This window comes from Brassica napus, chromosome A3, assembly GCF_020379485.1.
Source record: "Brassica napus cultivar Da-Ae chromosome A3, Da-Ae, whole genome shotgun sequence".
Taxonomy (NCBI): Eukaryota; Viridiplantae; Streptophyta; class Magnoliopsida; order Brassicales; family Brassicaceae; genus Brassica; species Brassica napus.
In genome coordinates, this window is record NC_063436.1 from 35,511,318 (window position 1) to 35,536,995 (window position 25,678).

At 47.0% G+C, this 25,678-nt stretch overlaps 51 non-coding genes across 51 annotated transcripts; all 51 read right to left on the reverse strand.

Annotated features, from left to right (window-relative positions):
- Window positions 1-285: 285 nt before the first annotated feature.
- On the reverse strand, window positions 286-404 carry LOC125607366. The gene has a single exon (XR_007338526.1). It is a non-coding gene; the product is annotated as a 5S ribosomal RNA (ribosomal RNA).
- Window positions 405-784: 380 nt separating this feature from the next.
- On the reverse strand, window positions 785-903 carry LOC125607370. The gene has a single exon (XR_007338530.1). It is a non-coding gene; the product is annotated as a 5S ribosomal RNA (ribosomal RNA).
- Window positions 904-1,282: 379 nt separating this feature from the next.
- On the reverse strand, window positions 1,283-1,401 carry LOC125607362. The gene has a single exon (XR_007338522.1). It is a non-coding gene; the product is annotated as a 5S ribosomal RNA (ribosomal RNA).
- Window positions 1,402-1,780: 379 nt separating this feature from the next.
- Window positions 1,781-1,899, reverse strand: LOC125607361. The gene has a single exon (XR_007338521.1). It is a non-coding gene; the product is annotated as a 5S ribosomal RNA (ribosomal RNA).
- A 385-nt stretch (window positions 1,900-2,284) lies between these two features.
- Window positions 2,285-2,403, reverse strand: LOC125607325. The gene has a single exon (XR_007338485.1). It is a non-coding gene; the product is annotated as a 5S ribosomal RNA (ribosomal RNA).
- Window positions 2,404-2,783: 380 nt separating this feature from the next.
- Window positions 2,784-2,902, reverse strand: LOC125607358. The gene has a single exon (XR_007338518.1). It is a non-coding gene; the product is annotated as a 5S ribosomal RNA (ribosomal RNA).
- A 379-nt stretch (window positions 2,903-3,281) lies between these two features.
- Window positions 3,282-3,400, reverse strand: LOC125607463. Its single transcript, XR_007338621.1, has one exon. It is a non-coding gene; the product is annotated as a 5S ribosomal RNA (ribosomal RNA).
- A 381-nt stretch (window positions 3,401-3,781) lies between these two features.
- On the reverse strand, window positions 3,782-3,900 carry LOC125607576. The gene has a single exon (XR_007338734.1). It is a non-coding gene; the product is annotated as a 5S ribosomal RNA (ribosomal RNA).
- Window positions 3,901-4,283: 383 nt separating this feature from the next.
- Window positions 4,284-4,402, reverse strand: LOC125607679. The gene has a single exon (XR_007338752.1). It is a non-coding gene; the product is annotated as a 5S ribosomal RNA (ribosomal RNA).
- Window positions 4,403-4,786: 384 nt separating this feature from the next.
- LOC125607789 lies at window positions 4,787-4,905 on the reverse strand. Its single transcript, XR_007338856.1, has one exon. It is a non-coding gene; the product is annotated as a 5S ribosomal RNA (ribosomal RNA).
- A 379-nt stretch (window positions 4,906-5,284) lies between these two features.
- LOC125607359 lies at window positions 5,285-5,403 on the reverse strand. Its single transcript, XR_007338519.1, has one exon. It is a non-coding gene; the product is annotated as a 5S ribosomal RNA (ribosomal RNA).
- A 385-nt stretch (window positions 5,404-5,788) lies between these two features.
- Window positions 5,789-5,907, reverse strand: LOC125607356. The gene has a single exon (XR_007338516.1). It is a non-coding gene; the product is annotated as a 5S ribosomal RNA (ribosomal RNA).
- A 381-nt stretch (window positions 5,908-6,288) lies between these two features.
- On the reverse strand, window positions 6,289-6,407 carry LOC125607367. The gene has a single exon (XR_007338527.1). It is a non-coding gene; the product is annotated as a 5S ribosomal RNA (ribosomal RNA).
- Window positions 6,408-6,792: 385 nt separating this feature from the next.
- LOC125607378 lies at window positions 6,793-6,911 on the reverse strand. The gene has a single exon (XR_007338538.1). It is a non-coding gene; the product is annotated as a 5S ribosomal RNA (ribosomal RNA).
- A 385-nt stretch (window positions 6,912-7,296) lies between these two features.
- On the reverse strand, window positions 7,297-7,415 carry LOC125607390. The gene has a single exon (XR_007338549.1). It is a non-coding gene; the product is annotated as a 5S ribosomal RNA (ribosomal RNA).
- Window positions 7,416-7,798: 383 nt separating this feature from the next.
- LOC125607401 lies at window positions 7,799-7,917 on the reverse strand. The gene has a single exon (XR_007338560.1). It is a non-coding gene; the product is annotated as a 5S ribosomal RNA (ribosomal RNA).
- A 383-nt stretch (window positions 7,918-8,300) lies between these two features.
- On the reverse strand, window positions 8,301-8,419 carry LOC125607412. Its single transcript, XR_007338571.1, has one exon. It is a non-coding gene; the product is annotated as a 5S ribosomal RNA (ribosomal RNA).
- Window positions 8,420-8,806: 387 nt separating this feature from the next.
- On the reverse strand, window positions 8,807-8,925 carry LOC125607423. Its single transcript, XR_007338582.1, has one exon. It is a non-coding gene; the product is annotated as a 5S ribosomal RNA (ribosomal RNA).
- A 386-nt stretch (window positions 8,926-9,311) lies between these two features.
- Window positions 9,312-9,430, reverse strand: LOC125607434. The gene has a single exon (XR_007338593.1). It is a non-coding gene; the product is annotated as a 5S ribosomal RNA (ribosomal RNA).
- Window positions 9,431-9,816: 386 nt separating this feature from the next.
- LOC125607445 lies at window positions 9,817-9,935 on the reverse strand. The gene has a single exon (XR_007338604.1). It is a non-coding gene; the product is annotated as a 5S ribosomal RNA (ribosomal RNA).
- Window positions 9,936-10,321: 386 nt separating this feature from the next.
- LOC125607456 lies at window positions 10,322-10,440 on the reverse strand. The gene has a single exon (XR_007338615.1). It is a non-coding gene; the product is annotated as a 5S ribosomal RNA (ribosomal RNA).
- A 384-nt stretch (window positions 10,441-10,824) lies between these two features.
- LOC125607469 lies at window positions 10,825-10,943 on the reverse strand. The gene has a single exon (XR_007338627.1). It is a non-coding gene; the product is annotated as a 5S ribosomal RNA (ribosomal RNA).
- A 385-nt stretch (window positions 10,944-11,328) lies between these two features.
- LOC111205144 lies at window positions 11,329-11,447 on the reverse strand. Its single transcript, XR_007338638.1, has one exon. It is a non-coding gene; the product is annotated as a 5S ribosomal RNA (ribosomal RNA).
- Window positions 11,448-11,832: 385 nt separating this feature from the next.
- LOC125607491 lies at window positions 11,833-11,951 on the reverse strand. Its single transcript, XR_007338650.1, has one exon. It is a non-coding gene; the product is annotated as a 5S ribosomal RNA (ribosomal RNA).
- Window positions 11,952-12,335: 384 nt separating this feature from the next.
- LOC125607502 lies at window positions 12,336-12,454 on the reverse strand. The gene has a single exon (XR_007338661.1). It is a non-coding gene; the product is annotated as a 5S ribosomal RNA (ribosomal RNA).
- A 385-nt stretch (window positions 12,455-12,839) lies between these two features.
- On the reverse strand, window positions 12,840-12,958 carry LOC125607513. The gene has a single exon (XR_007338672.1). It is a non-coding gene; the product is annotated as a 5S ribosomal RNA (ribosomal RNA).
- Window positions 12,959-13,344: 386 nt separating this feature from the next.
- Window positions 13,345-13,463, reverse strand: LOC125607525. Its single transcript, XR_007338683.1, has one exon. It is a non-coding gene; the product is annotated as a 5S ribosomal RNA (ribosomal RNA).
- Window positions 13,464-13,847: 384 nt separating this feature from the next.
- On the reverse strand, window positions 13,848-13,966 carry LOC125607536. Its single transcript, XR_007338694.1, has one exon. It is a non-coding gene; the product is annotated as a 5S ribosomal RNA (ribosomal RNA).
- Window positions 13,967-14,352: 386 nt separating this feature from the next.
- On the reverse strand, window positions 14,353-14,471 carry LOC125607547. The gene has a single exon (XR_007338705.1). It is a non-coding gene; the product is annotated as a 5S ribosomal RNA (ribosomal RNA).
- Window positions 14,472-14,853: 382 nt separating this feature from the next.
- On the reverse strand, window positions 14,854-14,972 carry LOC125607559. Its single transcript, XR_007338717.1, has one exon. It is a non-coding gene; the product is annotated as a 5S ribosomal RNA (ribosomal RNA).
- Window positions 14,973-15,357: 385 nt separating this feature from the next.
- On the reverse strand, window positions 15,358-15,476 carry LOC125607570. The gene has a single exon (XR_007338728.1). It is a non-coding gene; the product is annotated as a 5S ribosomal RNA (ribosomal RNA).
- Window positions 15,477-15,862: 386 nt separating this feature from the next.
- On the reverse strand, window positions 15,863-15,981 carry LOC125607583. Its single transcript, XR_007338735.1, has one exon. It is a non-coding gene; the product is annotated as a 5S ribosomal RNA (ribosomal RNA).
- A 385-nt stretch (window positions 15,982-16,366) lies between these two features.
- On the reverse strand, window positions 16,367-16,485 carry LOC125607594. Its single transcript, XR_007338736.1, has one exon. It is a non-coding gene; the product is annotated as a 5S ribosomal RNA (ribosomal RNA).
- Window positions 16,486-16,869: 384 nt separating this feature from the next.
- LOC125607605 lies at window positions 16,870-16,988 on the reverse strand. The gene has a single exon (XR_007338737.1). It is a non-coding gene; the product is annotated as a 5S ribosomal RNA (ribosomal RNA).
- Window positions 16,989-17,374: 386 nt separating this feature from the next.
- LOC125607616 lies at window positions 17,375-17,493 on the reverse strand. The gene has a single exon (XR_007338738.1). It is a non-coding gene; the product is annotated as a 5S ribosomal RNA (ribosomal RNA).
- A 386-nt stretch (window positions 17,494-17,879) lies between these two features.
- Window positions 17,880-17,998, reverse strand: LOC125607628. The gene has a single exon (XR_007338739.1). It is a non-coding gene; the product is annotated as a 5S ribosomal RNA (ribosomal RNA).
- A 385-nt stretch (window positions 17,999-18,383) lies between these two features.
- On the reverse strand, window positions 18,384-18,502 carry LOC125607639. Its single transcript, XR_007338740.1, has one exon. It is a non-coding gene; the product is annotated as a 5S ribosomal RNA (ribosomal RNA).
- A 387-nt stretch (window positions 18,503-18,889) lies between these two features.
- LOC125607650 lies at window positions 18,890-19,008 on the reverse strand. Its single transcript, XR_007338741.1, has one exon. It is a non-coding gene; the product is annotated as a 5S ribosomal RNA (ribosomal RNA).
- Window positions 19,009-19,393: 385 nt separating this feature from the next.
- Window positions 19,394-19,512, reverse strand: LOC125607661. The gene has a single exon (XR_007338742.1). It is a non-coding gene; the product is annotated as a 5S ribosomal RNA (ribosomal RNA).
- A 386-nt stretch (window positions 19,513-19,898) lies between these two features.
- Window positions 19,899-20,017, reverse strand: LOC125607668. Its single transcript, XR_007338743.1, has one exon. It is a non-coding gene; the product is annotated as a 5S ribosomal RNA (ribosomal RNA).
- A 385-nt stretch (window positions 20,018-20,402) lies between these two features.
- On the reverse strand, window positions 20,403-20,521 carry LOC125607674. Its single transcript, XR_007338748.1, has one exon. It is a non-coding gene; the product is annotated as a 5S ribosomal RNA (ribosomal RNA).
- Window positions 20,522-20,906: 385 nt separating this feature from the next.
- Window positions 20,907-21,025, reverse strand: LOC125607684. Its single transcript, XR_007338757.1, has one exon. It is a non-coding gene; the product is annotated as a 5S ribosomal RNA (ribosomal RNA).
- A 385-nt stretch (window positions 21,026-21,410) lies between these two features.
- Window positions 21,411-21,529, reverse strand: LOC125607695. The gene has a single exon (XR_007338766.1). It is a non-coding gene; the product is annotated as a 5S ribosomal RNA (ribosomal RNA).
- A 385-nt stretch (window positions 21,530-21,914) lies between these two features.
- Window positions 21,915-22,033, reverse strand: LOC125607706. The gene has a single exon (XR_007338777.1). It is a non-coding gene; the product is annotated as a 5S ribosomal RNA (ribosomal RNA).
- A 385-nt stretch (window positions 22,034-22,418) lies between these two features.
- LOC125607717 lies at window positions 22,419-22,537 on the reverse strand. Its single transcript, XR_007338788.1, has one exon. It is a non-coding gene; the product is annotated as a 5S ribosomal RNA (ribosomal RNA).
- A 385-nt stretch (window positions 22,538-22,922) lies between these two features.
- On the reverse strand, window positions 22,923-23,041 carry LOC125607728. The gene has a single exon (XR_007338798.1). It is a non-coding gene; the product is annotated as a 5S ribosomal RNA (ribosomal RNA).
- A 385-nt stretch (window positions 23,042-23,426) lies between these two features.
- Window positions 23,427-23,545, reverse strand: LOC125607739. Its single transcript, XR_007338809.1, has one exon. It is a non-coding gene; the product is annotated as a 5S ribosomal RNA (ribosomal RNA).
- A 384-nt stretch (window positions 23,546-23,929) lies between these two features.
- LOC125607750 lies at window positions 23,930-24,048 on the reverse strand. Its single transcript, XR_007338820.1, has one exon. It is a non-coding gene; the product is annotated as a 5S ribosomal RNA (ribosomal RNA).
- Window positions 24,049-24,433: 385 nt separating this feature from the next.
- Window positions 24,434-24,552, reverse strand: LOC125607761. Its single transcript, XR_007338831.1, has one exon. It is a non-coding gene; the product is annotated as a 5S ribosomal RNA (ribosomal RNA).
- A 384-nt stretch (window positions 24,553-24,936) lies between these two features.
- LOC125607772 lies at window positions 24,937-25,055 on the reverse strand. Its single transcript, XR_007338842.1, has one exon. It is a non-coding gene; the product is annotated as a 5S ribosomal RNA (ribosomal RNA).
- A 386-nt stretch (window positions 25,056-25,441) lies between these two features.
- On the reverse strand, window positions 25,442-25,560 carry LOC125607783. The gene has a single exon (XR_007338852.1). It is a non-coding gene; the product is annotated as a 5S ribosomal RNA (ribosomal RNA).
- Between the last annotated feature and the right edge of the window lie 118 nt (window positions 25,561-25,678).

A 25,678-nucleotide genomic window follows, 5' to 3' on the forward strand; every position in this document is an offset into this window, starting at 1 on the left:
GAGCGAAAAAGTGCGTCGAGGTTAATGGTGTTAAGAAAGCATCAAAAACACCCTGAGAATCCGCTTTCGATCTTTTTTACGTGCCATAACTTTCCGCAGCCCGTTTGAGGGTCAAAACGGCTGAATTTGAGCCCGAAAAATTGCGCCGTCTATTCACCGCCCATTATGGTTTCTGGGGCTTTCCGAAATGGTGCTATGGGCGACGTAGTTCCTCACGGTTCAAAAGTTATGAGGTTTTCAAGTTTAGACTCGTTTTAGGCTGAAAAAAAAAAAAAAAAATAAAAAGGGGTGCAACACGAGGACTTCCCGGGAGGTCACCAATCCTAGTACTACTCTCGCCCAAGCACGCTTCACTGCGGAGTTCTGATGGGATCCGGTGCATTAGTGCTGGTATGATCGCACCCGTCAGTACATCACTCTCGTTTCTATATATCCTTTTCGCGGCCAATCCAAGTGTAAGGCCGTGGGGCCCACATGATTTTCTTGCCGTTTTGTTTCGAGCGAAAAAGTGCGTCGAGGTTAATGGTGTTAAGAAAGCATGAAAAACACCCTGAGAATCCGCTTTCGATCTTTTTTACGTGCCATAACTTTCGCAGCCCGTTTGAGGGTCAAAACGGCTGAATTTGAGCCCGAAAAATTGGCGCCGTCTATTCACCGCCCATTATGGTTTCTGGGGCTTTCCGAAATGGTGCTATGGGCGACGTAGTTCCTCACGGTTCAAAAGTTATGAGGTTTTCAAGTTTAGACTCGTTTTAGGCTGAAAAAAAAAAAAAAAAAAATAAAAAGGGTGCAACACGAGGACTTCCCGGGAGGTCACCAATCCTAGTACTACTCTCGCCCAAGCACGCTTCACTGCGGAGTTCTGATGGGATCCGGTGCATTAGTGCTGGTATGATCGCACCCGTCAGTACATCACTCTCGTTTCTATATATCCTTTTCGCGGCCAATCCAAGTGCAAGGCCGTGGGGCCCACATGATTTTCTTGCCGTTTTGTTTCGAGCGAAAAAGTGCGTCGAGGTTAATGGCGTTAAGAAAGCATCAAAAACACCCTGAGAATCCGCTTTCGATCTTTTTTACGTGCCATAACTTTCCGCAGCCCGTTTGAGGGTCAAAACGGCTGAATTTGAGCCCGAAAAATTGGCGCCGTCTATTCACCGCCCATTATGGTTTCTGGGGCTTTCCGAAATGGTGCTATGGGCGACGTAGTTCCTCACGGTTCAAAAGTTATGAGGTTTTCAAGTTTAGACTCGTTTTAGGCTGAAAAAAAAAAAAAAAATAAAAAGGAGTGCAACACGAGGACTTCCCGGGAGGTCACCCATCCTAGTACTACTCTCGCCCAAGCACGCTTCACTGCGGAGTTCTGATGGGATCCGGTGCATTAGTGCTGGTATGATCGCACCCGTCAGTACATCACTCTCGTTTCTATATACCTTTTCGCGGCCAATCCAAGTGTAAGGCCGTGGGGCCCACATGATTTTCTTGCCGTTTTGTTTCGAGCGAAAAAGTGCGTCGAGGTTAATGGCGTTTAGAAAGCATCAAAAACATCCTGAGAATCCGCTTTCGATCTTTTTTACGTGCCAAACTTTCCGCAGCCCGTTTGAGGGTCAAAACGGCTGAATTTGAGCCCGAAAAATTGGCACCGTCTATTCACCGCCCATTATGGTTTCTGGGGCTTTCCGAAATGGTGCTATGGGCGACGTAGTTCCTCACGGTTCAAAAGTTATGAGGTTTCCAAGTTTAGACTCGTTTTAAGGTAAAAAAAAAAATTAAAAAATAAAAAGGGGTGCAACACGAGGACTTCCCGGGAGGTCACCCATCCTAGTACTACTCTCGCCCAAGCACGCTTCACTGCGGAGTTCTGATGGGATCCGGTGCATTAGTGCTGGTATGATCGCACCCGTCAGTACATCACTCTCGTTTCTATATATCCTTTTCCCGGCCAATCCAAGTGTAAGGCCGTGGGGCCCACATGATGTTCTTGCCGTTTTGTTTCGAGCGAAAAAGTGCGTCGAGGTTAATGGCGTTTAGAAAGCATCAAAAACATCCTGAGAATCCGCTTTCGATCTTTTTTACGTGCCAAAACTTTCCGCAGCCCGTTTGAGGGTCAAAACGGCTGAATTTGAGCCCGAAAAATTGGCACCGCCTATTCACCGCCCATTATGGTTTCTGGGGCTTTCCGAAATGGTGCTATGGGCGACGTAGTTCCTCACGGTTCAAAAGTTATGAGGTTTCCAAGTTTAGACTTGTTTTAGGATGCAAAAAAAAAAAAAATTAAAAAATAAAAGGGGTGCAACACGAGGACTTCCCGGGAGGTCACCCATCCTAGTACTACTCTCGCCCAAGCACGCTTAACTGCGGAGTTCTGATGGGATCCGGTGCATTAGTGCTGGTATGATCGCACCCGTCAGTACATCACTCTCGTTTCTACATACCCTTTTCGCGGCCAATCCAAGTGTGAGGCCGTGGGGCCCACATGATTTTCTTGCCGTTTTGTTTCGAGCGAAAAAGTGCGTCGAGGTTAATGGCGTTCAGAAAGCATCAAAAACACCCTGAGAATCCGCTTTCGATCTTTTTTACGTGCCAAAACTTTCCGCAGCCCGTTTGAGGGTCAAAACGGCTGAATTTGAGCCCGAAAAATTGGCACCGCCTATTCACCGCCCATTATGGTTTCTGGGGCTTTCCGAAATGGTGCTATGGGCGACGTAGTTCCTCACGGTTCAAAAGTTATGAGGTTTCCAAGTTTAGACTCGTTTTAGGATAAAAAAAAAAATTAAAAAATAAAAAGGGTGCAACACGAGGACTTCCCGGGAGGTCACCCATCCTAGTACTACTCTCGCCCAAGCACGCTTAACTGCGGAGTTCTGATGGGATCCGGTGCATTAGTGCTGGTATGATCGCACCCGTCAGTACATCACTCTCGTTTCTATATACCCTTTTCGCGGCCAATCCAAGTGTGAGGCCGTGGGACCACATGATTTTCTTGCCGTTTTGTTTCGATCGAAAAAGTGCGTCGAGGTTAATGGCGTTAGAAAGCATCAAAAACACCCTGAGAATCCGCTTTCGATCTTTTTTACGTGCCAAACTTTCCGCAGCCCGTTTGAGGGTCAAAACGGCTGAATTTGAGCCCGAAAAATTGGCGCCGCCTATTCACCGCCCATTATGGTTTCTGGGCCTTTCCGAAACGGTGCTATGGGCGACGTAGTTCCTCACGGTTCAAAAGTTATGAGGTTTCCAAGTTTAGACTCGTTTTAGGATGCAAAAAAAAAATTAAAAAATAAAAAGGGGTGCAACACGAGGACTTCCCGGGAGGTCACCCATCCTAGTACTACTCTCGCCCAAGCACGCTTAACTGCGGAGTTCTGATGGGATCCGGTGCATTAGTGCTGGTATGATCGCACCCGTCAGTACATCACTCTCGTTTCTATATACCCTTTTCGCGGCCAATCCAAGTGTGAGGCCGTGGGGCCCACATGATTTTCTTGCCGTTTTGTTTCGAGCGAAAAAGTGCGTCGAGGTTAATGGCGTTTAGAAAGCATCAAAAACATCCTGAGAATCCGCTTTCGATCTTTTTTACGTGCCAAAACTTTCCGCAGCCCGTTTGAGGGTCAAAACGGCTGAATTTGAGCCCGAAAAATTGGCGCCGCCTATTCAGCGCCCATTATGGTTTCTGGGCCTTTCCGAAACGGTGCTATGGGCGACGTAGTTCCTCACGGTTCAAAAGTTATGAGGTTTCCAAGTTTAGACTCGTTTTAGGATGAAAAAAAAAAAAATAAAAATAAAAGGGGTGCAACACGAGGACTTCCCGGGAGGTCACCCATCCTAGTACTACTCTCGCCCAAGCACGCTTAACTGCGGAGTTCTGATGGGATCCGGTGCATTAGTGCTGGTATGATCGCACCCGTCAGTACATCACTCTCGTTTCTATATATCCTTTTCGCGGCCAATCCAAGTGTGAGGCCGTGGGGCCCACATGATTTTCTTGCCGTTTTGTTTCGAGCGAAAAAGTGCGTCGAGGTTAATGGCGTTTAGAAAGCATCAAAAACATCCTGAGAATCCGCTTTCGATCTTTTTTACGTGCCAAAACTTTCCGCAGCCCGTTTGAGGGTCAAAACGGCTGAATTTGAGCCCGAAAAATTGGCACCGCCTATTCACCGCCCATTATGGTTTCTGGGGCTTTCCGAAATGGTGCTATGGGCGACGTAGTTCCTCACGGTTCAAAAGTTATGAGGTTTCCAAGTTTAGACTTGTTTTAGGATGCAAAAAAAAAAAATTAAAAAATAAAAGGGGTGCAACACGAGGACTTCCCGGGAGGTCACCCATCCTAGTACTACTCTCGCCCAAGCACGCTTAACTGCGGAGTTCTGATGGGATCCGGTGCATTAGTGCTGGTATGATCGCACCCGTCAGTACATCACTCTCGTTTCTATATACCCTTTTCGCGGCCAATCCAAGTGTGAGGCCGTGGGACCCACATGATTTTCTTGCCGTTTTTTTTCGAGCGAAAAAGTGCGTCGAGGTTAATGGCGTTCAGAAAGCATCAAAAACACCCTGAGAATCCGCTTTCGATCTTTTTTACGTGCCAAAACTTTCCGCAGCCCGTTTGAGGGTCAAAACGGCTGAATTTGAGCCCGAAAAATTGGCACCGCCTATTCACCGCCCATTATGGTTTCTGGGGATTTCCGAAATGGTGCTATGGGCGACGTAGTTCCTCACGGTTCAAAAGTTATGAGGTTTCCAAGTTTAGACTTGTTTTAGGATGCAAAAAAAAAAAATTAAAAAATAAAAAGGGGTGCAACACGAGGACTTCCCGGGAGGTCACCCATCCTAGTACTACTCTCGCCCAAGCACGCTTAACTGCGGAGTTCTGATGGGATCCGGTGCATTAGTGCTGGTATGATCGCACCCGTCAGTACATCACTCTCGTTTCTACATACCCTTTTCGCGGCCAATCCAAGTGTGAGGCCGTGGGACCCACATGATTTTCTTGCCGTTTTGTTTCGATCGAAAAAGTGCGTCGAGGTTAATGGCGTTCAGAAAGCATCAAAAACACCCTGAGAATCCGCTTTCGATCTTTTTTACGTGCCAAAACTTTCCGCAGCCCGTTTGAGGGTCAAAACGGCTGAATTTGAGCCCGAAAAATTGGCACCGCCTATTCACCGCCCATTATGGTTTCTGGGGCTTTCCGAAATGGTGCTATGGGCGACGTAGTTCCTCACGGTTCAAAAGTTATGAGGTTTCCAAGTTTAGACTTGTTTTAGGATGCAAAAAAAAAAAAAAAATAAAAAGGGTGCAACACGAGGACTTCCCGGGAGGTCACCCATCCTAGTACTACTCTCGCCCAAGCACGCTTAACTGCGGAGTTCTGATGGGATCCGGTGCATTAGTGCTGGTATGATCGCACCCGTCAGTACATCACTCTCGTTTCTACATACCCTTTTCGCGGCCAATCCAAGTGTGAGGCCGTGGGACCCACATGATTTTCTTGCCGTTTTGTTTCGATCGAAAAAGTGCGTCGAGGTTAATGGCGTTCAGAAAGCATCAAAAACACCCTGAGAATCCGCTTTCGATCTTTTTTACGTGCCAAAACTTTCCGCAGCCCGTTTGAGGGTCAAAACGGCTGAATTTGAGCCCGAAAAATTGGCACCGCCTATTCACCGCCCATTATGGTTTCTGGGGCTTTCCGAAATGGTGCTATGGGCGACGTAGTTCCTCACGGTTCAAAAGTTATGAGGTTTCCAAGTTTAGACTTGTTTTAGGATGCAAAAAAAAAAAAATTAAAAAATAAAAAGGGGTGCAACACGAGGACTTCCCGGGAGGTCACCCATCCTAGTACTACTCTCGCCCAAGCACGCTTAACTGCGGAGTTCTGATGGGATCCGGTGCATTAGTGCTGGTATGATCGCACCCGTCAGTACATCACTCTCGTTTCTACATACCCTTTTCGCGGCCAATCCAAGTGTGAGGCCGTGGGACCCACATGATTTTCTTGCCGTTTTGTTTCGATCGAAAAAGTGCGTCGAGGTTAATGGCGTTCAGAAAGCATCAAAAACACCCTGAGAATCCGCTTTCGATCTTTTTTACGTGCCAAAACTTTCCGCAGCCCGTTTGAGGGTCAAAACGGCTGAATTTGAGCCCGAAAAATTGGCACCGCCTATTCACCGCCCATTATGGTTTCTGGGGCTTTCCGAAATGGTGCTATGGGCGACGTAGTTCCTCACGGTTCAAAAGTTATGAGGTTTCCAAGTTTAGACTTGTTTTAGGATGCAAAAAAAAAAAAAAAAATAAAAAGGGGTGCAACACGAGGACTTCCCGGGAGGTCACCCATCCTAGTACTACTCTCGCCCAAGCACGCTTAACTGCGGAGTTCTGATGGGATCCGGTGCATTAGTGCTGGTATGATCGCACCCGTCAGTACATCACTCTCGTTTCTACATACCCTTTTCGCGGCCAATCCAAGTGTGAGGCCGTGGGACCCACATGATTTTCTTGCCGTTTTGTTTCGATCGAAAAAGTGCGTCGAGGTTAATGGCGTTCAGAAAGCATCAAAAACACCCTGAGAATCCGCTTTCGATCTTTTTTACGTGCCAAAACTTTCCGCAGCCCGTTTGAGGGTCAAAACGGCTGAATTTGAGCCCGAAAAATTGGCACCGCCTATTCACCGCCCATTATGGTTTCTGGGGCTTTCCGAAATGGTGCTATGGGCGACGTAGTTCCTCACGGTTCAAAAGTTATGAGGTTTCCAAGTTTAGACTTGTTTTAGGATGCAAAAAAAAAAAAATTAAAAAATAAAAAGGGGTGCAACACGAGGACTTCCCGGGAGGTCACCCATCCTAGTACTACTCTCGCCCAAGCACGCTTAACTGCGGAGTTCTGATGGGATCCGGTGCATTAGTGCTGGTATGATCGCACCCGTCAGTACATCACTCTCGTTTCTACATACCCTTTTCGCGGCCAATCCAAGTGTGAGGCCGTGGGACCCACATGATTTTCTTGCCGTTTTGTTTCGATCGAAAAAGTGCGTCGAGGTTAATGGCGTTCAGAAAGCATCAAAAACACCCTGAGAATCCGCTTTCGATCTTTTTTACGTGCCAAAACTTTCCGCAGCCCGTTTGAGGGTCAAAACGGCTGAATTTGAGCCCGAAAAATTGGCACCGCCTATTCACCGCCCATTATGGTTTCTGGGGCTTTCCGAAATGGTGCTATGGGCGACGTAGTTCCTCACGGTTCAAAAGTTATGAGGTTTCCAAGTTTAGACTTGTTTTAGGATGCAAAAAAAAAAAAATTAAAAAATAAAAAGGGGTGCAACACGAGGACTTCCCGGGAGGTCACCCATCCTAGTACTACTCTCGCCCAAGCACGCTTAACTGCGGAGTTCTGATGGGATCCGGTGCATTAGTGCTGGTATGATCGCACCCGTCAGTACATCACTCTCGTTTCTACATACCCTTTTCGCGGCCAATCCAAGTGTGAGGCCGTGGGACCCACATGATTTTCTTGCCGTTTTTTTCGATCGAAAAAGTGCGTCGAGGTTAATGGCGTTCAGAAAGCATCAAAAACACCCTGAGAATCCGCTTTCGATCTTTTTTACGTGCCAAAACTTTCCGCAGCCCGTTTGAGGGTCAAAACGGCTGAATTTGAGCCCGAAAAATTGGCACCGCCTATTCACCGCCCATTATGGTTTCTGGGGCTTTCCGAAATGGTGCTATGGGCGACGTAGTTCCTCACGGTTCAAAAGTTATGAGGTTTCCAAGTTTAGACTTGTTTTAGGATGCAAAAAAAAAAAAATTAAAAATAAAAAGGGGTGCAACACGAGGACTTCCCGGGAGGTCACCCATCCTAGTACTACTCTCGCCCAAGCACGCTTAACTGCGGAGTTCTGATGGGATCCGGTGCATTAGTGCTGGTATGATCGCACCCGTCAGTACATCACTCTCGTTTCTACATACCCTTTTCGCGGCCAATCCAAGTGTGAGGCCGTGGGACCCACATGATTTTCTTGCCGTTTTTTTTCGATCGAAAAAGTGCGTCGAGGTTAATGGCGTTCAGAAAACATCAAAAACACCCTGAGAATCCGCTTTCGATCTTTTTTACGTGCCAAAACTTTCCGCAGCCCGTTTGAGGGTCAAAACGGCTGAATTTGAGCCCGAAAAATTGGCACCGCCTATTCACCGCCCATTATGGTTTCTGGGGCTTTCCGAAATGGTGCTATGGGCGACGTAGTTCCTCACGGTTCAAAAGTTATGAGGTTTCCAAGTTTAGACTTGTTTTAGGATGCAAAAAAAAAAAAATAAAAAATAAAAGGGGTGCAACACGAGGACTTCCCGGGAGGTCACCCATCCTAGTACTACTCTCGCCCAAGCACGCTTAACTGCGGAGTTCTGATGGGATCCGGTGCATTAGTGCTGGTATGATCGCACCCGTCAGTACATCACTCTCGTTTCTACATACCCTTTTCGCGGCCAATCCAAGTGTGAGGCCGTGGGACCCACATGATTTTCTTGCCGTTTTGTTTCGATCGAAAAAGTGCGTCGAGGTTAATGGCGTTCAGAAAGCATCAAAAACACCCTGAGAATCCGCTTTCGATCTTTTTTACGTGCCAAAACTTTCCGCAGCCCGTTTGAGGGTCAAAACGGCTGAATTTGAGCCCGAAAAATTGGCACCGCCTATTCACCGCCCATTATGGTTTCTGGGGCTTTCCGAAATGGTGCTATGGGCGACGTAGTTCCTCACGGTTCAAAAGTTATGAGGTTTCCAAGTTTAGACTTGTTTTAGGATGCAAAAAAAAAAAAAAATTAAAAAATAAAAAGGGGTGCAACACGAGGACTTCCCGGGAGGTCACCCATCCTAGTACTACTCTCGCCCAAGCACGCTTAACTGCGGAGTTCTGATGGGATCCGGTGCATTAGTGCTGGTATGATCGCACCCGTCAGTACATCACTCTCGTTTCTACATACCCTTTTCGCGGCCAATCCAAGTGTGAGGCCGTGGGACCCACATGATTTTCTTGCCGTTTTTTTTCGATCGAAAAAGTGCGTCGAGGTTAATGGCGTTCAGAAAGCATCAAAAACACCCTGAGAATCCGCTTTCGATCTTTTTTACGTGCCAAAACTTTCCGCAGCCCGTTTGAGGGTCAAAACGGCTGAATTTGAGCCCGAAAAATTGGCACCGCCTATTCACCGCCCATTATGGTTTCTGGGGCTTTCCGAAATGGTGCTATGGGCGACGTAGTTCCTCACGGTTCAAAAGTTATGAGGTTTCCAAGTTTAGACTTGTTTTAGGATGCAAAAAAAAAAAAAATTAAAAAATAAAAAGGGGTGCAACACGAGGACTTCCCGGGAGGTCACCCATCCTAGTACTACTCTCGCCCAAGCACGCTTAACTGCGGAGTTCTGATGGGATCCGGTGCATTAGTGCTGGTATGATCGCACCCGTCAGTACATCACTCTCGTTTCTACATACCCTTTTCGCGGCCAATCCAAGTGTGAGGCCGTGGGACCCACATGATTTTCTTGCCGTTTTTTTTCGATCGAAAAAGTGCGTCGAGGTTAATGGCGTTCAGAAAGCATCAAAAACACCCTGAGAATCCGCTTTCGATCTTTTTTACGTGCCAAAACTTTCCGCAGCCCGTTTGAGGGTCAAAACGGCTGAATTTGAGCCCGAAAAATTGGCACCGCCTATTCACCGCCCATTATGGTTTCTGGGGCTTTCCGAAATGGTGCTATGGGCGACGTAGTTCCTCACGGTTCAAAAGTTATGAGGTTTCCAAGTTTAGACTTGTTTTAGGATGCAAAAAAAAAAAAAATTAAAAAATAAAAAGGGGTGCAACACGAGGACTTCCCGGGAGGTCACCCATCCTAGTACTACTCTCGCCCAAGCACGCTTAACTGCGGAGTTCTGATGGGATCCGGTGCATTAGTGCTGGTATGATCGCACCCGTCAGTACATCACTCTCGTTTCTACATACCCTTTTCGCGGCCAATCCAAGTGTGAGGCCATGGGATCCACATGATTTTCTTGCCGTTTTTTTTCGATCGAAAAAGTGCGTCGAGGTTAATGGCGTTCAGAAAACATCAAAAACACCCTGAGAATCCGCTTTCGATCTTTTTTACGTGCCAAAACTTTCCGCAGCCCGTTTGAGGGTCAAAACGGCTGAATTTGAGCCCGAAAAATTGGCACCGCCTATTCACCGCCCATTATGGTTTCTGGGGCTTTCCGAAATGGTGCTATGGGCGACGTAGTTCCTCACGGTTCAAAAGTTATGAGGTTTCCAAGTTTAGACTTGTTTTAGGATGCAAAAAAAAAAAAAATTAAAAAATAAAAAGGGGTGCAACACGAGGACTTCCCGGGAGGTCACCCATCCTAGTACTACTCTCGCCCAAGCACGCTTAACTGCGGAGTTCTGATGGGATCCGGTGCATTAGTGCTGGTATGATCGCACCCGTCAGTACATCACTCTCGTTTCTACATACCCTTTTCGCGGCCAATCCAAGTGTGAGGCCGTGGGACCCACATGATTTTCTTGCCGTTTTGTTTCGATCGAAAAAGTGCGTCGAGGTTAATGGCGTTCAGAAAGCATCAAAAACACCCTGAGAATCCGCTTTCGATCTTTTTTACGTGCCAAAACTTTCCGCAGCCCGTTTGAGGGTCAAAACGGCTGAATTTGAGCCCGAAAAATTGGCACCGCCTATTCACCGCCCATTATGGTTTCTGGGGCTTTCCGAAATGGTGCTATGGGCGACGTAGTTCCTCACGGTTCAAAAGTTATGAGGTTTCCAAGTTTAGACTTGTTTTAGGATGCAAAAAAAAAAAATTAAAAAATAAAAAGGGGTGCAACACGAGGACTTCCCGGGAGGTCACCCATCCTAGTACTACTCTCGCCCAAGCACGCTTAACTGCGGAGTTCTGATGGGATCCGGTGCATTAGTGCTGGTATGATCGCACCCGTCAGTACATCACTCTCGTTTCTACATACCCTTTTCGCGGCCAATCCAAGTGTGAGGCCGTGGGACCCACATGATTTTCTTGCCGTTTTTTTCGAGCGAAAAAGTGCGTCGAGGTTAATGGCGTTCAGAAAGCATCAAAAACACCCTGAGAATCCGCTTTCGATCTTTTTTACGTGCCAAAACTTTCCGCAGCCCGTTTGAGGGTCAAAACGGCTGAATTTGAGCCCGAAAAATTGGCACCGCCTATTCACCGCCCATTATGGTTTCTGGGGCTTTCCGAAATGGTGCTATGGGCGACGTAGTTCCTCACGGTTCAAAAGTTATGAGGTTTCCAAGTTTAGACTTGTTTTAGGATGCAAAAAAAAAAAAAATTAAAAAATAAAAAGGGGTGCAACACGAGGACTTCCCGGGAGGTCACCCATCCTAGTACTACTCTCGCCCAAGCACGCTTAACTGCGGAGTTCTGATGGGATCCGGTGCATTAGTGCTGGTATGATCGCACCCGTCAGTACATCACTCTCGTTTCTACATACCCTTTTCGCGGCCAATCCAAGTGTGAGGCCGTGGGACCCACATGATTTTCTTGCCGTTTTTTTTCGATCGAAAAAGTGCGTCGAGGTTAATGGCGTTCAGAAAGCATCAAAAACACCCTGAGAATCCGCTTTCGATCTTTTTTACGTGCCAAAACTTTCCGCAGCCCGTTTGAGGGTCAAAACGGCTGAATTTGAGCCCGAAAAATTGGCACCGCCTATTCACCGCCCATTATGGTTTCTGGGGCTTTCCGAAATGGTGCTATGGGCGACGTAGTTCCTCACGGTTCAAAAGTTATGAGGTTTCCAAGTTTAGACTTGTTTTAGGATGCAAAAAAAAAAAAATTAAAAAATAAAAAGGGGTGCAACACGAGGACTTCCCGGGAGGTCACCCATCCTAGTACTACTCTCGCCCAAGCACGCTTAACTGCGGAGTTCTGATGGGATCCGGTGCATTAGTGCTGGTATGATCGCACCCGTCAGTACATCACTCTCGTTTCTACATACCCTTTTCGCGGCCAATCCAAGTGTGAGGCCATGGGACCCACATGATTTTCTTGCCGTTTTGTTTCGATCGAAAAAGTGCATCGAGGTAAATGGCGTTCAGAAAGCATCAAAAACACCCTGAGAATCCGCTTTCGATCTTTTTTACGTGCCAAAACTTTCCGCAGCCCGTTTGAGGGTCAAAACGGCTGAATTTGAGCCCGAAAAATTGGCACCGCCTATTCACCGCCCATTATGGTTTCTGGGGCTTTCCGAAATGGTGCTATGGGCGACGTAGTTCCTCACGGTTCAAAAGTTATGAGGTTTCCAAGTTTAGACTTGTTTTAGGATGCAAAAAAAAAAAAATTAAAAATAAAAAGGGGTGCAACACGAGGACTTCCCGGGAGGTCACCCATCCTAGTACTACTCTCGCCCAAGCACGCTTAACTGCGGAGTTCTGATGGGATCCGGTGCATTAGTGCTGGTATGATCGCACCCGTCAGTACATCACTCTCGTTTCTACATACCCTTTTCGCGGCCAATCCAAGTGTGAGGCCATGGGATCCACATGATTTTCTTGCCGTTTTTTTTCGATCGAAAAAGTGCGTCGAGGTTAATGGCGTTCAGAAAACATCAAAAACACCCTGAGAATCCGCTTTCGATCTTTTTTACGTGCCAAAACTTTCCGCAGCCCGTTTGAGGGTCAAAACGGCTGAATTTGAGCCCGAAAAATTGGCACCGCCTATTCACCGCCCATTATGGTTTCTGGGGCTTTCCGAAATGGTGCTATGGGCGACGTAGTTCCTCACGGTTCAAAAGTTATGAGGTTTCCAAGTTTAGACTTGTTTTAGGATGCAAAAAAAAAAAAATTAAAAAATAAAAAGGGGTGCAACACGAGGACTTCCCGGGAGGTCACCCATCCTAGTACTACTCTCGCCCAAGCACGCTTAACTGCGGAGTTCTGATGGGATCCGGTGCATTAGTGCTGGTATGATCGCACCCGTCAGTACATCACTCTCGTTTCTACATACCCTTTTCGCGGCCAATCCAAGTGTGAGGCCATGGGATCCACATGATTTTCTTGCCGTTTTTTTTCGATCGAAAAAGTGCGTCGAGGTTAATGGCGTTCAGAAAACATCAAAAACACCCTGAGAATCCGCTTTCGATCTTTTTTACGTGCCAAAACTTTCCGCAGCCCGTTTGAGGGTCAAAACGGCTGAATTTGAGCCCGAAAAATTGGCACCGCCTATTCACCGCCCATTATGGTTTCTGGGGCTTTCCGAAATGGTGCTATGGGCGACGTAGTTCCTCACGGTTCAAAAGTTATGAGGTTTCCAAGTTTAGACTTGTTTTAGGATGCAAAAAAAAAAAAAATTAAAAAATAAAAAGGGGTGCAACACGAGGACTTCCCGGGAGGTCACCCATCCTAGTACTACTCTCGCCCAAGCACGCTTAACTGCGGAGTTCTGATGGGATCCGGTGCATTAGTGCTGGTATGATCGCACCCGTCAGTACATCACTCTCGTTTCTACATACCCTTTTCGCGGCCAATCCAAGTGTGAGGCCGTGGGACCCACATGATTTTCTTGCCGTTTTGTTTCGATCGAAAAAGTGCGTCGAGGTTAATGGCGTTCAGAAAGCATCAAAAACACCCTGAGAATCCGCTTTCGATCTTTTTTACGTGCCAAAACTTTCCGCAGCCCGTTTGAGGGTCAAAACGGCTGAATTTGAGCCCGAAAAATTGGCACCGCCTATTCACCGCCCATTATGGTTTCTGGGGCTTTCCGAAATGGTGCTATGGGCGACGTAGTTCCTCACGGTTCAAAAGTTATGAGGTTTCCAAGTTTAGACTTGTTTTAGGATGCAAAAAAAAAAAAAAAAAAAATAAAAAGGGGTGCAACACGAGGACTTCCCGGGAGGTCACCCATCCTAGTACTACTCTCGCCCAAGCACGCTTAACTGCGGAGTTCTGATGGGATCCGGTGCATTAGTGCTGGTATGATCGCACCCGTCAGTACATCACTCTCGTTTCTACATACCCTTTTCGCGGCCAATCCAAGTGTGAGGCCATGGGATCCACATGATTTTCTTGCCGTTTTTTTTCGATCGAAAAAGTGCGTCGAGGTTAATGGCGTTCAGAAAGCATCAAAAACACCCTGAGAATCCGCTTTCGATCTTTTTTACGTGCCAAAACTTTCCGCAGCCCGTTTGAGGGTCAAAACGGCTGAATTTGAGCCCGAAAAATTGGCACCGCCTATTCACCGCCCATTATGGTTTCTGGGGCTTTCCGAAATGGTGCTATGGGCGACGTAGTTCCTCACGGTTCAAAAGTTATGAGGTTTCCAAGTTTAGACTTGTTTTAGGATGCAAAAAAAAAAAAAATTAAAAAATAAAAAGGGGTGCAACACGAGGACTTCCCGGGAGGTCACCCATCCTAGTACTACTCTCGCCCAAGCACGCTTAACTGCGGAGTTCTGATGGGATCCGGTGCATTAGTGCTGGTATGATCGCACCCGTCAGTACATCACTCTCGTTTCTACATACCCTTTTCGCGGCCAATCCAAGTGTGAGGCCGTGGGACCCACATGATTTTCTTGCCGTTTTTTTCGAGCGAAAAAGTGCGTCGAGGTTAATGGCGTTCAGAAAGCATCAAAAACACCCTGAGAATCCGCTTTCGATCTTTTTTACGTGCCAAAACTTTCCGCAGCCCGTTTGAGGGTCAAAACGGCTGAATTTGAGCCCGAAAAATTGGCACCGCCTATTCACCGCCCATTATGGTTTCTGGGGCTTTCCGAAATGGTGCTATGGGCGACGTAGTTCCTCACGGTTCAAAAGTTATGAGGTTTCCAAGTTTAGACTTGTTTTAGGATGCAAAAAAAAAAAAAAAAAAAAAAAAAGGGGTGCAACACGAGGACTTCCCGGGAGGTCACCCATCCTAGTACTACTCTCGCCCAAGCACGCTTAACTGCGGAGTTCTGATGGGATCCGGTGCATTAGTGCTGGTATGATCGCACCCGTCAGTACATCACTCTCGTTTCTACATACCCTTTTCGCGGCCAATCCAAGTGTGAGGCCATGGGACCCACATGATTTTCTTGCCGTTTTGTTTCGATCGAAAAAGTGCATCGAGGTTAATGGCGTTCAGAAAGCATCAAAAACACCCTGAGAATCCGCTTTCGATCTTTTTTACGTGCCAAAACTTTCCGCAGCCCGTTTGAGGGTCAAAACGGCTGAATTTGAGCCCGAAAAATTGGCACCGCCTATTCACCGCCCATTATGGTTTCTGGGGCTTTCCGAAATGGTGCTATGGGCGACGTAGTTCCTCACGGTTCAAAAGTTATGAGGTTTCCAAGTTTAGACTTGTTTTAGGATGCAAAAAAAAAAAAATTAAAAAATAAAAAGGGGTGCAACACGAGGACTTCCCGGGAGGTCACCCATCCTAGTACTACTCTCGCCCAAGCACGCTTAACTGCGGAGTTCTGATGGGATCCGGTGCATTAGTGCTGGTATGATCGCACCCGTCAGTACATCACTCTCGTTTCTACATACCCTTTTCGCGGCCAATCCAAGTGTGAGGCCATGGGATCCACATGATTTTCTTGCCGTTTTTTTTCGATCGAAAAAGTGCGTCGAGGTTAATGGCGTTCAGAAAGCATCAAAAACACCCTGAGAATCCGCTTTCGATCTTTTTTACGTGCCAAAACTTTCCGCAGCCCGTTTGAGGGTCAAAACGGCTGAATTTGAGCCCGAAAAATTGGCACCGCCTATTCACCGCCCATTATGGTTTCTGGGGCTTTCCGAAATGGTGCTATGGGCGACGTAGTTCCTCACGGTTCAAAAGTTATGAGGTTTCCAAGTTTAGACTTGTTTTAGGATGCAAAAAAAAAAAAAATTAAAAAATAAAAAGGGGTGCAACACGAGGACTTCCCGGGAGGTCACCCATCCTAGTACTACTCTCGCCCAAGCACGCTTAACTGCGGAGTTCTGATGGGATCCGGTGCATTAGTGCTGGTATGATCGCACCCGTCAGTACATCACTCTCGTTTCTACATACCCTTTTCGCGGCCAATCCAAGTGTGAGGCCGTGGGACCCACATGATTTTCTTGCCGTTTTGTTTCGATCGAAAAAGTGCGTCGAGGTTAATGGCGTTCAGAAAGCATCAAAAACACCCTGAGAATCCGCTTTCGATCTTTTTTACGTGCCAAAACTTTCCGCAGCCCGTTTGAGGGTCAAAACGGCTGAATTTGAGCCCGAAAAATTGGCACCGCCTATTCACCGCCCATTATGGTTTCTGGGGCTTTCCGAAATGGTGCTATGGGCGACGTAGTTCCTCACGGTTCAAAAGTTATGAGGTTTCCAAGTTTAGACTTGTTTTAGGATGCAAAAAAAAAAAAATTAAAAAATAAAAAGGGGTGCAACACGAGGACTTCCCGGGAGGTCACCCATCCTAGTACTACTCTCGCCCAAGCACGCTTAACTGCGGAGTTCTGATGGGATCCGGTGCATTAGTGCTGGTATGATCGCACCCGTCAGTACATCACTCTCGTTTCTACATACCCTTTTCGCGGCCAATCCAAGTGTGAGGCCGTGGGACCCACATGATTTTCTTGCCGTTTTTTTCGATCGAAAAAGTGCGTCGAGGTTAATGGCGTTCAGAAAGCATCAAAAACACCCTGAGAATCCGCTTTCGATCTTTTTTACGTGCCAAAACTTTCCGCAGCCCGTTTGAGGGTCAAAACGGCTGAATTTGAGCCCGAAAAATTGGCACCGCCTATTCACCGCCCATTATGGTTTCTGGGGCTTTCCGAAATGGTGCTATGGGCGACGTAGTTCCTCACGGTTCAAAAGTTATGAGGTTTCCAAGTTTAGACTTGTTTTAGGATGCAAAAAAAAAAAAATTAAAAAATAAAAAGGGGTGCAACACGAGGACTTCCCGGGAGGTCACCCATCCTAGTACTACTCTCGCCCAAGCACGCTTAACTGCGGAGTTCTGATGGGATCCGGTGCATTAGTGCTGGTATGATCGCACCCGTCAGTACATCACTCTCGTTTCTACATACCCTTTTCGCGGCCAATCCAAGTGTGAGGCCATGGGACCCACATGATTTTCTTGCCGTTTTGTTTCGATCGAAAAAGTGCATCGAGGTTAATGGCGTTCAGAAAGCATCAAAAACACCCTGAGAATCCGCTTTCGATCTTTTTTACGTGCCAAAACTTTCCGCAGCCCGTTTGAGGGTCAAAACGGCTGAATTTGAGCCCGAAAAATTGGCACCGCCTATTCACCGCCCATTATGGTTTCTGGGGCTTTCCGAAATGGTGCTATGGGCGACGTAGTTCCTCACGGTTCAAAAGTTATGAGGTTTCCAAGTTTAGACTTGTTTTAGGATGCAAAAAAAAAAAAAATTAAAAAATAAAAAGGGGTGCAACACGAGGACTTCCCGGGAGGTCACCCATCCTAGTACTACTCTCGCCCAAGCACGCTTAACTGCGGAGTTCTGATGGGATCCGGTGCATTAGTGCTGGTATGATCGCACCCGTCAGTACATCACTCTCGTTTCTACATACCCTTTTCGCGGCCAATCCAAGTGTGAGGCCGTGGGACCCACATGATTTTCTTGCCGTTTTGTTTCGATCGAAAAAGTGCGTCGAGGTTAATGGCGTTCAGAAAGCATCAAAAACACCCTGAGAATCCGCTTTCGATCTTTTTTACGTGCCAAAACTTTCCGCAGCCCGTTTGAGGGTCAAAACGGCTGAATTTGAGCCCGAAAAATTGGCACCGCCTATTCACCGCCCATTATGGTTTCTGGGGCTTTCCGAAATGGTGCTATGGGCGACGTAGTTCCTCACGGTTCAAAAGTTATGAGGTTTCCAAGTTTAGACTTGTTTTAGGATGCAAAAAAAAAAAAAATTAAAAAATAAAAAGGGGTGCAACACGAGGACTTCCCGGGAGGTCACCCATCCTAGTACTACTCTCGCCCAAGCACGCTTAACTGCGGAGTTCTGATGGGATCCGGTGCATTAGTGCTGGTATGATCGCACCCGTCAGTACATCACTCTCGTTTCTACATACCCTTTTCGCGGCCAATCCAAGTGTGAGGCCATGGGATCCACATGATTTTCTTGCCGTTTTTTTTCGATCGAAAAAGTGCGTCGAGGTTAATGGCGTTCAGAAAACATCAAAAACACCCTGAGAATCCGCTTTCGATCTTTTTTACGTGCCAAAACTTTCCGCAGCCCGTTTGAGGGTCAAAACGGCTGAATTTGAGCCCGAAAAATTGGCACCGCCTATTCACCGCCCATTATGGTTTCTGGGGCTTTCCGAAATGGTGCTATGGGCGACGTAGTTCCTCACGGTTCAAAAGTTATGAGGTTTCCAAGTTTAGACTTGTTTTAGGATGCAAAAAAAAAAAAAATAAAAAATAAAAAGGGGTGCAACACGAGGACTTCCCGGGAGGTCACCCATCCTAGTACTACTCTCGCCCAAGCACGCTTAACTGCGGAGTTCTGATGGGATCCGGTGCATTAGTGCTGGTATGATCGCACCCGTCAGTACATCACTCTCGTTTCTACATACCCTTTTCGCGGCCAATCCAAGTGTGAGGCCATGGGATCCACATGATTTTCTTGCCGTTTTTTTTCGATCGAAAAAGTGCGTCGAGGTTAATGGCGTTCAGAAAGCATCAAAAACACCCTGAGAATCCGCTTTCGATCTTTTTTACGTGCCAAAACTTTCCGCAGCCCGTTTGAGGGTCAAAACGGCTGAATTTGAGCCCGAAAAATTGGCACCGCCTATTCACCGCCCATTATGGTTTCTGGGGCTTTCCGAAATGGTGCTATGGGCGACGTAGTTCCTCACGGTTCAAAAGTTATGAGGTTTCCAAGTTTAGACTTGTTTTAGGATGCAAAAAAAAAAAAAAATTAAAAAATAAAAAGGGGTGCAACACGAGGACTTCCCGGGAGGTCACCCATCCTAGTACTACTCTCGCCCAAGCACGCTTAACTGCGGAGTTCTGATGGGATCCGGTGCATTAGTGCTGGTATGATCGCACCCGTCAGTACATCACTCTCGTTTCTACATACCCTTTTCGCGGCCAATCCAAGTGTGAGGCCGTGGGACCCACATGATTTTCTTGCCGTTTTGTTTCGATCGAAAAAGTGCGTCGAGGTTAATGGCGTTCAGAAAGCATCAAAAACACCCTGAGAATCCGCTTTCGATCTTTTTTACGTGCCAAAACTTTCCGCAGCCCGTTTGAGGGTCAAAACGGCTGAATTTGAGCCCGAAAAATTGGCACCGCCTATTCACCGCCCATTATGGTTTCTGGGGCTTTCCGAAATGGTGCTATGGGCGACGTAGTTCCTCACGGTTCAAAAGTTATGAGGTTTCCAAGTTTAGACTTGTTTTAGGATGCAAAAAAAAAAAAATTAAAAAATAAAAAGGGGTGCAACACGAGGACTTCCCGGGAGGTCACCCATCCTAGTACTACTCTCGCCCAAGCACGCTTAACTGCGGAGTTCTGATGGGATCCGGTGCATTAGTGCTGGTATGATCGCACCCGTCAGTACATCACTCTCGTTTCTACATACCCTTTTCGCGGCCAATCCAAGTGTGAGGCCGTGGGACCCACATGATTTTCTTGCCGTTTTGTTTCGATCGAAAAAGTGCGTCGAGGTTAATGGCGTTCAGAAAGCATCAAAAACACCCTGAGAATCCGCTTTCGATCTTTTTTACGTGCCAAAACTTTCCGCAGCCCGTTTGAGGGTCAAAACGGCTGAATTTGAGCCCGAAAAATTGGCACCGCCTATTCACCGCCCATTATGGTTTCTGGGGCTTTCCGAAATGGTGCTATGGGCGACGTAGTTCCTCACGGTTCAAAAGTTATGAGGTTTCCAAGTTTAGACTTGTTTTAGGATGCAAAAAAAAAAAAAATTAAAAAATAAAAAGGGGTGCAACACGAGGACTTCCCGGGAGGTCACCCATCCTAGTACTACTCTCGCCCAAGCACGCTTAACTGCGGAGTTCTGATGGGATCCGGTGCATTAGTGCTGGTATGATCGCACCCGTCAGTACATCACTCTCGTTTCTACATACCCTTTTCGCGGCCAATCCAAGTGTGAGGCCATGGGACCCACATGATTTTCTTGCCGTTTTGTTTCGATCGAAAAAGTGCGTCGAGGTTAATGGCGTTCAGAAAGCATCAAAAACACCCTGAGAATCCGCTTTCGATCTTTTTTACGTGCCAAAACTTTCCGCAGCCCGTTTGAGGGTCAAAACGGCTGAATTTGAGCCCGAAAAATTGGCACCGCCTATTCACCGCCCATTATGGTTTCTGGGGCTTTCCGAAATGGTGCTATGGGCGACGTAGTTCCTCACGGTTCAAAAGTTATGAGGTTTCCAAGTTTAGACTTGTTTTAGGATGCAAAAAAAAAAAAATTAAAAAATAAAAAGGGGTGCAACACGAGGACTTCCCGGGAGGTCACCCATCCTAGTACTACTCTCGCCCAAGCACGCTTAACTGCGGAGTTCTGATGGGATCCGGTGCATTAGTGCTGGTATGATCGCACCCGTCAGTACATCACTCTCGTTTCTACATACCCTTTTCGCGGCCAATCCAAGTGTGAGGCCATGGGATCCACATGATTTTCTTGCCGTTTTTTTTCGATCGAAAAAGTGCGTCGAGGTTAATGGCGTTCAGAAAACATCAAAAACACCCTGAGAATCCGCTTTCGATCTTTTTTACGTGCCAAAACTTTCCGCAGCCCGTTTGAGGGTCAAAACGGCTGAATTTGAGCCCGAAAAATTGGCACCGCCTATTCACCGCCCATTATGGTTTCTGGGGCTTTCCGAAATGGTGCTATGGGCGACGTAGTTCCTCACGGTTCAAAAGTTATGAGGTTTCCAAGTTTAGACTTGTTTTAGGATGCAAAAAAAAAAAAATTAAAAAATAAAAAGGGGTGCAACACGAGGACTTCCCGGGAGGTCACCCATCCTAGTACTACTCTCGCCCAAGCACGCTTAACTGCGGAGTTCTGATGGGATCCGGTGCATTAGTGCTGGTATGATCGCACCCGTCAGTACATCACTCTCGTTTCTACATACCCTTTTCGCGGCCAATCCAAGTGTGAGGCCGTGGGACCCACATGATTTTCTTGCCGTTTTGTTTCGATCGAAAAAGTGCGTCGAGGTTAATGGCGTTCAGAAAGCATCAAAAACACCCTGAGAATCCGCTTTCGATCTTTTTTACGTGCCAAAACTTTCCGCAGCCCGTTTGAGGGTCAAAACGGCTGAATTTGAGCCCGAAAAATTGGCACCGCCTATTCACCGCCCATTATGGTTTCTGGGGCTTTCCGAAATGGTGCTATGGGCGACGTAGTTCCTCACGGTTCAAAAGTTATGAGGTTTCCAAGTTTAGACTTGTTTTAGGATGCAAAAAAAAAAAAATTAAAAAATAAAAAGGGGTGCAACACGAGGACTTCCCGGGAGGTCACCCATCCTAGTACTACTCTCGCCCAAGCACGCTTAACTGCGGAGTTCTGATGGGATCCGGTGCATTAGTGCTGGTATGATCGCACCCGTCAGTACATCACTCTCGTTTCTACATACCCTTTTCGCGGCCAATCCAAGTGTGAGGCCGTGGGACCCACATGATTTTCTTGCCGTTTTGTTTCGATCGAAAAAGTGCGTCGAGGTTAATGGCGTTCAGAAAGCATCAAAAACACCCTGAGAATCCGCTTTCGATCTTTTTTACGTGCCAAAACTTTCCGCAGCCCGTTTGAGGGTCAAAACGGCTGAATTTGAGCCCGAAAAATTGGCACCGCCTATTCACCGCCCATTATGGTTTCTGGGGCTTTCCGAAATGGTGCTATGGGCGACGTAGTTCCTCACGGTTCAAAAGTTATGAGGTTTCCAAGTTTAGACTTGTTTTAGGATGCAAAAAAAAAAAAATTAAAAAATAAAAAGGGGTGCAACACGAGGACTTCCCGGGAGGTCACCCATCCTAGTACTACTCTCGCCCAAGCACGCTTAACTGCGGAGTTCTGATGGGATCCGGTGCATTAGTGCTGGTATGATCGCACCCGTCAGTACATCACTCTCGTTTCTACATACCCTTTTCGCGGCCAATCCAAGTGTGAGGCCATGGGACCCACATGATTTTCTTGCCGTTTTGTTTCGATCGAAAAAGTGCGTCGAGGTAAATGGCGTTCAGAAAGCATCAAAAACACCCTGAGAATCCGCTTTCGATCTTTTTTACGTGCCAAAACTTTCCGCAGCCCGTTTGAGGGTCAAAACGGCTGAATTTGAGCCCGAAAAATTGGCACCGCCTATTCACCGCCCATTATGGTTTCTGGGGCTTTCCGAAATGGTGCTATGGGCGACGTAGTTCCTCACGGTTCAAAAGTTATGAGGTTTCCAAGTTTAGACTTGTTTTAGGATGCAAAAAAAAAAAAATTAAAAAATAAAAAGGGGTGCAACACGAGGACTTCCCGGGAGGTCACCCATCCTAGTACTACTCTCGCCCAAGCACGCTTAACTGCGGAGTTCTGATGGGATCCGGTGCATTAGTGCTGGTATGATCGCACCCGTCAGTACATCACTCTCGTTTCTACATACCCTTTTCGCGGCCAATCCAAGTGTGAGGCCATGGGACCCACATGATTTTCTTGCCGTTTTGTTTCGATCGAAAAAGTGCATCGAGATAAATGGCGTTCAGAAAGCATCAAAAACACCCTGAGAATCCGCTTTCGATCTTTTTTACGTGCCAAAACTTTCCGCAGCCCGTTTGAGGGTCAAAACGGCTGAATTTGAGCCCGAAAAATTGGCACCGCCTATTCACCGCCCATTATGGTTTCTGGGGCTTTCCGAAATGGTGCTATGGGCGACGTAGTTCCTCACGGTTCAAAAGTTATGAGGTTTCCAAGTTTAGACTTGTTTTAGGATGCAAAAAAAAAAAAATTAAAAAATAAAAAGGGGTGCAACACGAGGACTTCCCGGGAGGTCACCCATCCTAGTACTACTCTCGCCCAAGCACGCTTAACTGCGGAGTTCTGATGGGATCCGGTGCATTAGTGCTGGTATGATCGCACCCGTCAGTACATCACTCTCGTTTCTACATACCCTTTTCGCGGCCAATCCAAGTGTGAGGCCATGGGATCCACATGATTTTCTTGCCGTTTTTTTTCGATCGAAAAAGTGCGTCGAGGTTAATGGCGTTCAGAAAACATCAAAAACACCCTGAGAATCCGCTTTCGATCTTTTTTACGTGCCAAAACTTTCCGCAGCCCGTTTGAGGGTCAAAACGGCTGAATTTGAGCCCGAAAAATTGGCACCGCCTATTCACCGCCCATTATGGTTTCTGGGGCTTTCCGAAATGGTGCTATGGGCGACGTAGTTCCTCACGGTTCAAAAGTTATGAGGTTTCCAAGTTTAGACTTGTTTTAGGATGCAAAAAAAAAAAAATTAAAAAATAAAAAGGGGTGCAACACGAGGACTTCCCGGGAGGTCACCCATCCTAGTACTACTCTCGCCCAAGCACGCTTAACTGCGGAGTTCTGATGGGATCCGGTGCATTAGTGCTGGTATGATCGCACCCGTCAGTACATCACTCTCGTTTCTACATACCCTTTTCGCGGCCAATCCAAGTGTGAGGCCATGGGACCCACATGATTTTCTTGCCGTTTTTTTCGATCGAAAAAGTGCGTCGAGGTTAATGGCGTTCAGAAAGCATCAAAAACACCCTGAGAATCCGCTTTCGATCTTTTTTACGTGCCAAAACTTTCCGCAGCCCGTTTGAGGGTCAAAACGGCTGAATTTGAGCCCGAAAAATTGGCACCGCCTATTCACCGCCCATTATGGTTTCTGGGGCTTTCCGAAATGGTGCTATGGGCGACGTAGTTCCTCACGGTTCAAAAGTTATGAGGTTTCCAAGTTTAGACTTGTTTTAGGATGCAAAAAAAAAAAAATTAAAAAATAAAAAGGGGTGCAACACGAGGACTTCCCGGGAGGTCACCCATCCTAGTACTACTCTCGCCCAAGCACGCTTAACTGCGGAGTTCTGATGGGATCCGGTGCATTAGTGCTGGTATGATCGCACCCGTCAGTACATCACTCTCGTTTCTACATACCCTTTTCGCGGCCAATCCAAGTGTGAGGCCATGGGACCCACATGATTTTCTTGCCGTTTTGTTTCGATCGAAAAAGTGCGTCGAGGTTAATGGCGTTCAGAAAGCATCAAAAACACCCTGAGAATCCGCTTTCGATCTTTTTTACGTGCCAAAACTTTCCGCAGCCCGTTTGAGGGTCAAAACGGCTGAATTTGAGCCCGAAAAATTGGCACCGCCTATTCACCGCCCATTATGGTTTCTGGGGCTTTCCGAAATGGTGCTATGGGCGACGTAGTTCCTCACGGTTCAAAAGTTATGAGGTTTCCAAGTTTAGACTTGTTTTAGGATGCAAAAAAAAAAAAATTAAAAAATAAAAAGGGGTGCAACACGAGGACTTCCCGGGAGGTCACCCATCCTAGTACTACTCTCGCCCAAGCACGCTTAACTGCGGAGTTCTGATGGGATCCGGTGCATTAGTGCTGGTATGATCGCACCCGTCAGTACATCACTCTCGTTTCTACATACCCTTTTCGCGGCCAATCCAAGTGTGAGGCCATGGGACCCACATGATTTTCTTGCCGTTTTGTTTCGATCGAAAAAGTGCGTCGAGGTTAATGGCGTTCAGAAAGCATCAAAAACACCCTGAGAATCCGCTTTCGATCTTTTTTACGTGCCAAAACTTTCCGCAGCCCGTTTGAGGGTCAAAACGGCTGAATTTGAGCCCGAAAAATTGGCACCGCCTATTCACCGCCCATTATGGTTTCTGGGGCTTTCCGAAATGGTGCTATGGGCGACGTAGTTCCTCACGGTTCAAAAGTTATGAGGTTTCCAAGTTTAGACTTGTTTTAGGATGCAAAAAAAAAAAAATAAAAAATAAAAAGGGGTGCAACACGAGGACTTCCCGGGAGGTCACCCATCCTAGTACTACTCTCGCCCAAGCACGCTTAACTGCGGAGTTCTGATGGGATCCGGTGCATTAGTGCTGGTATGATCGCACCCGTCAGTACATCACTCTCGTTTCTACATACCCTTTTCGCGGCCAATCCAAGTGTGAGGCCATGGGATCCACATGATTTTCTTGCCGTTTTTTTTCGATCGAAAAAGTGCGTCGAGGTTAATGGCGTTCAGAAAACATCAAAAACACCCTGAGAATCCGCTTTCGATCTTTTTTACGTGCCAAAACTTTCCGCAGCCCGTTTGAGGGTCAAAACGGCTGAATTTGAGCCCGAAAAATTGGCACCGCCTATTCACCGCCCATTATGGTTTCTGGGGCTTTCCGAAATGGTGCTATGGGCGACGTAGTTCCTCACGGTTCAAAAGTTATGAGGTTTCCAAGTTTAGACTTGTTTTAGGATGCAAAAAAAAAAAAAATTAAAAAATAAAAAGGGGTGCAACACGAGGACTTCCCGGGAGGTCACCCATCCTAGTACTACTCTCGCCCAAGCACGCTTAACTGCGGAGTTCTGATGGGATCCGGTGCATTAGTGCTGGTATGATCGCACCCGTCAGTACATCACTCTCGTTTCTACATACCCTTTTCGCGGCCAATCCAAGTGTGAGGCCGTGGGACCCACATGATTTTCTTGCCGTTTTGTTTCGATCGAAAAAGTGCGTCGAGGTTA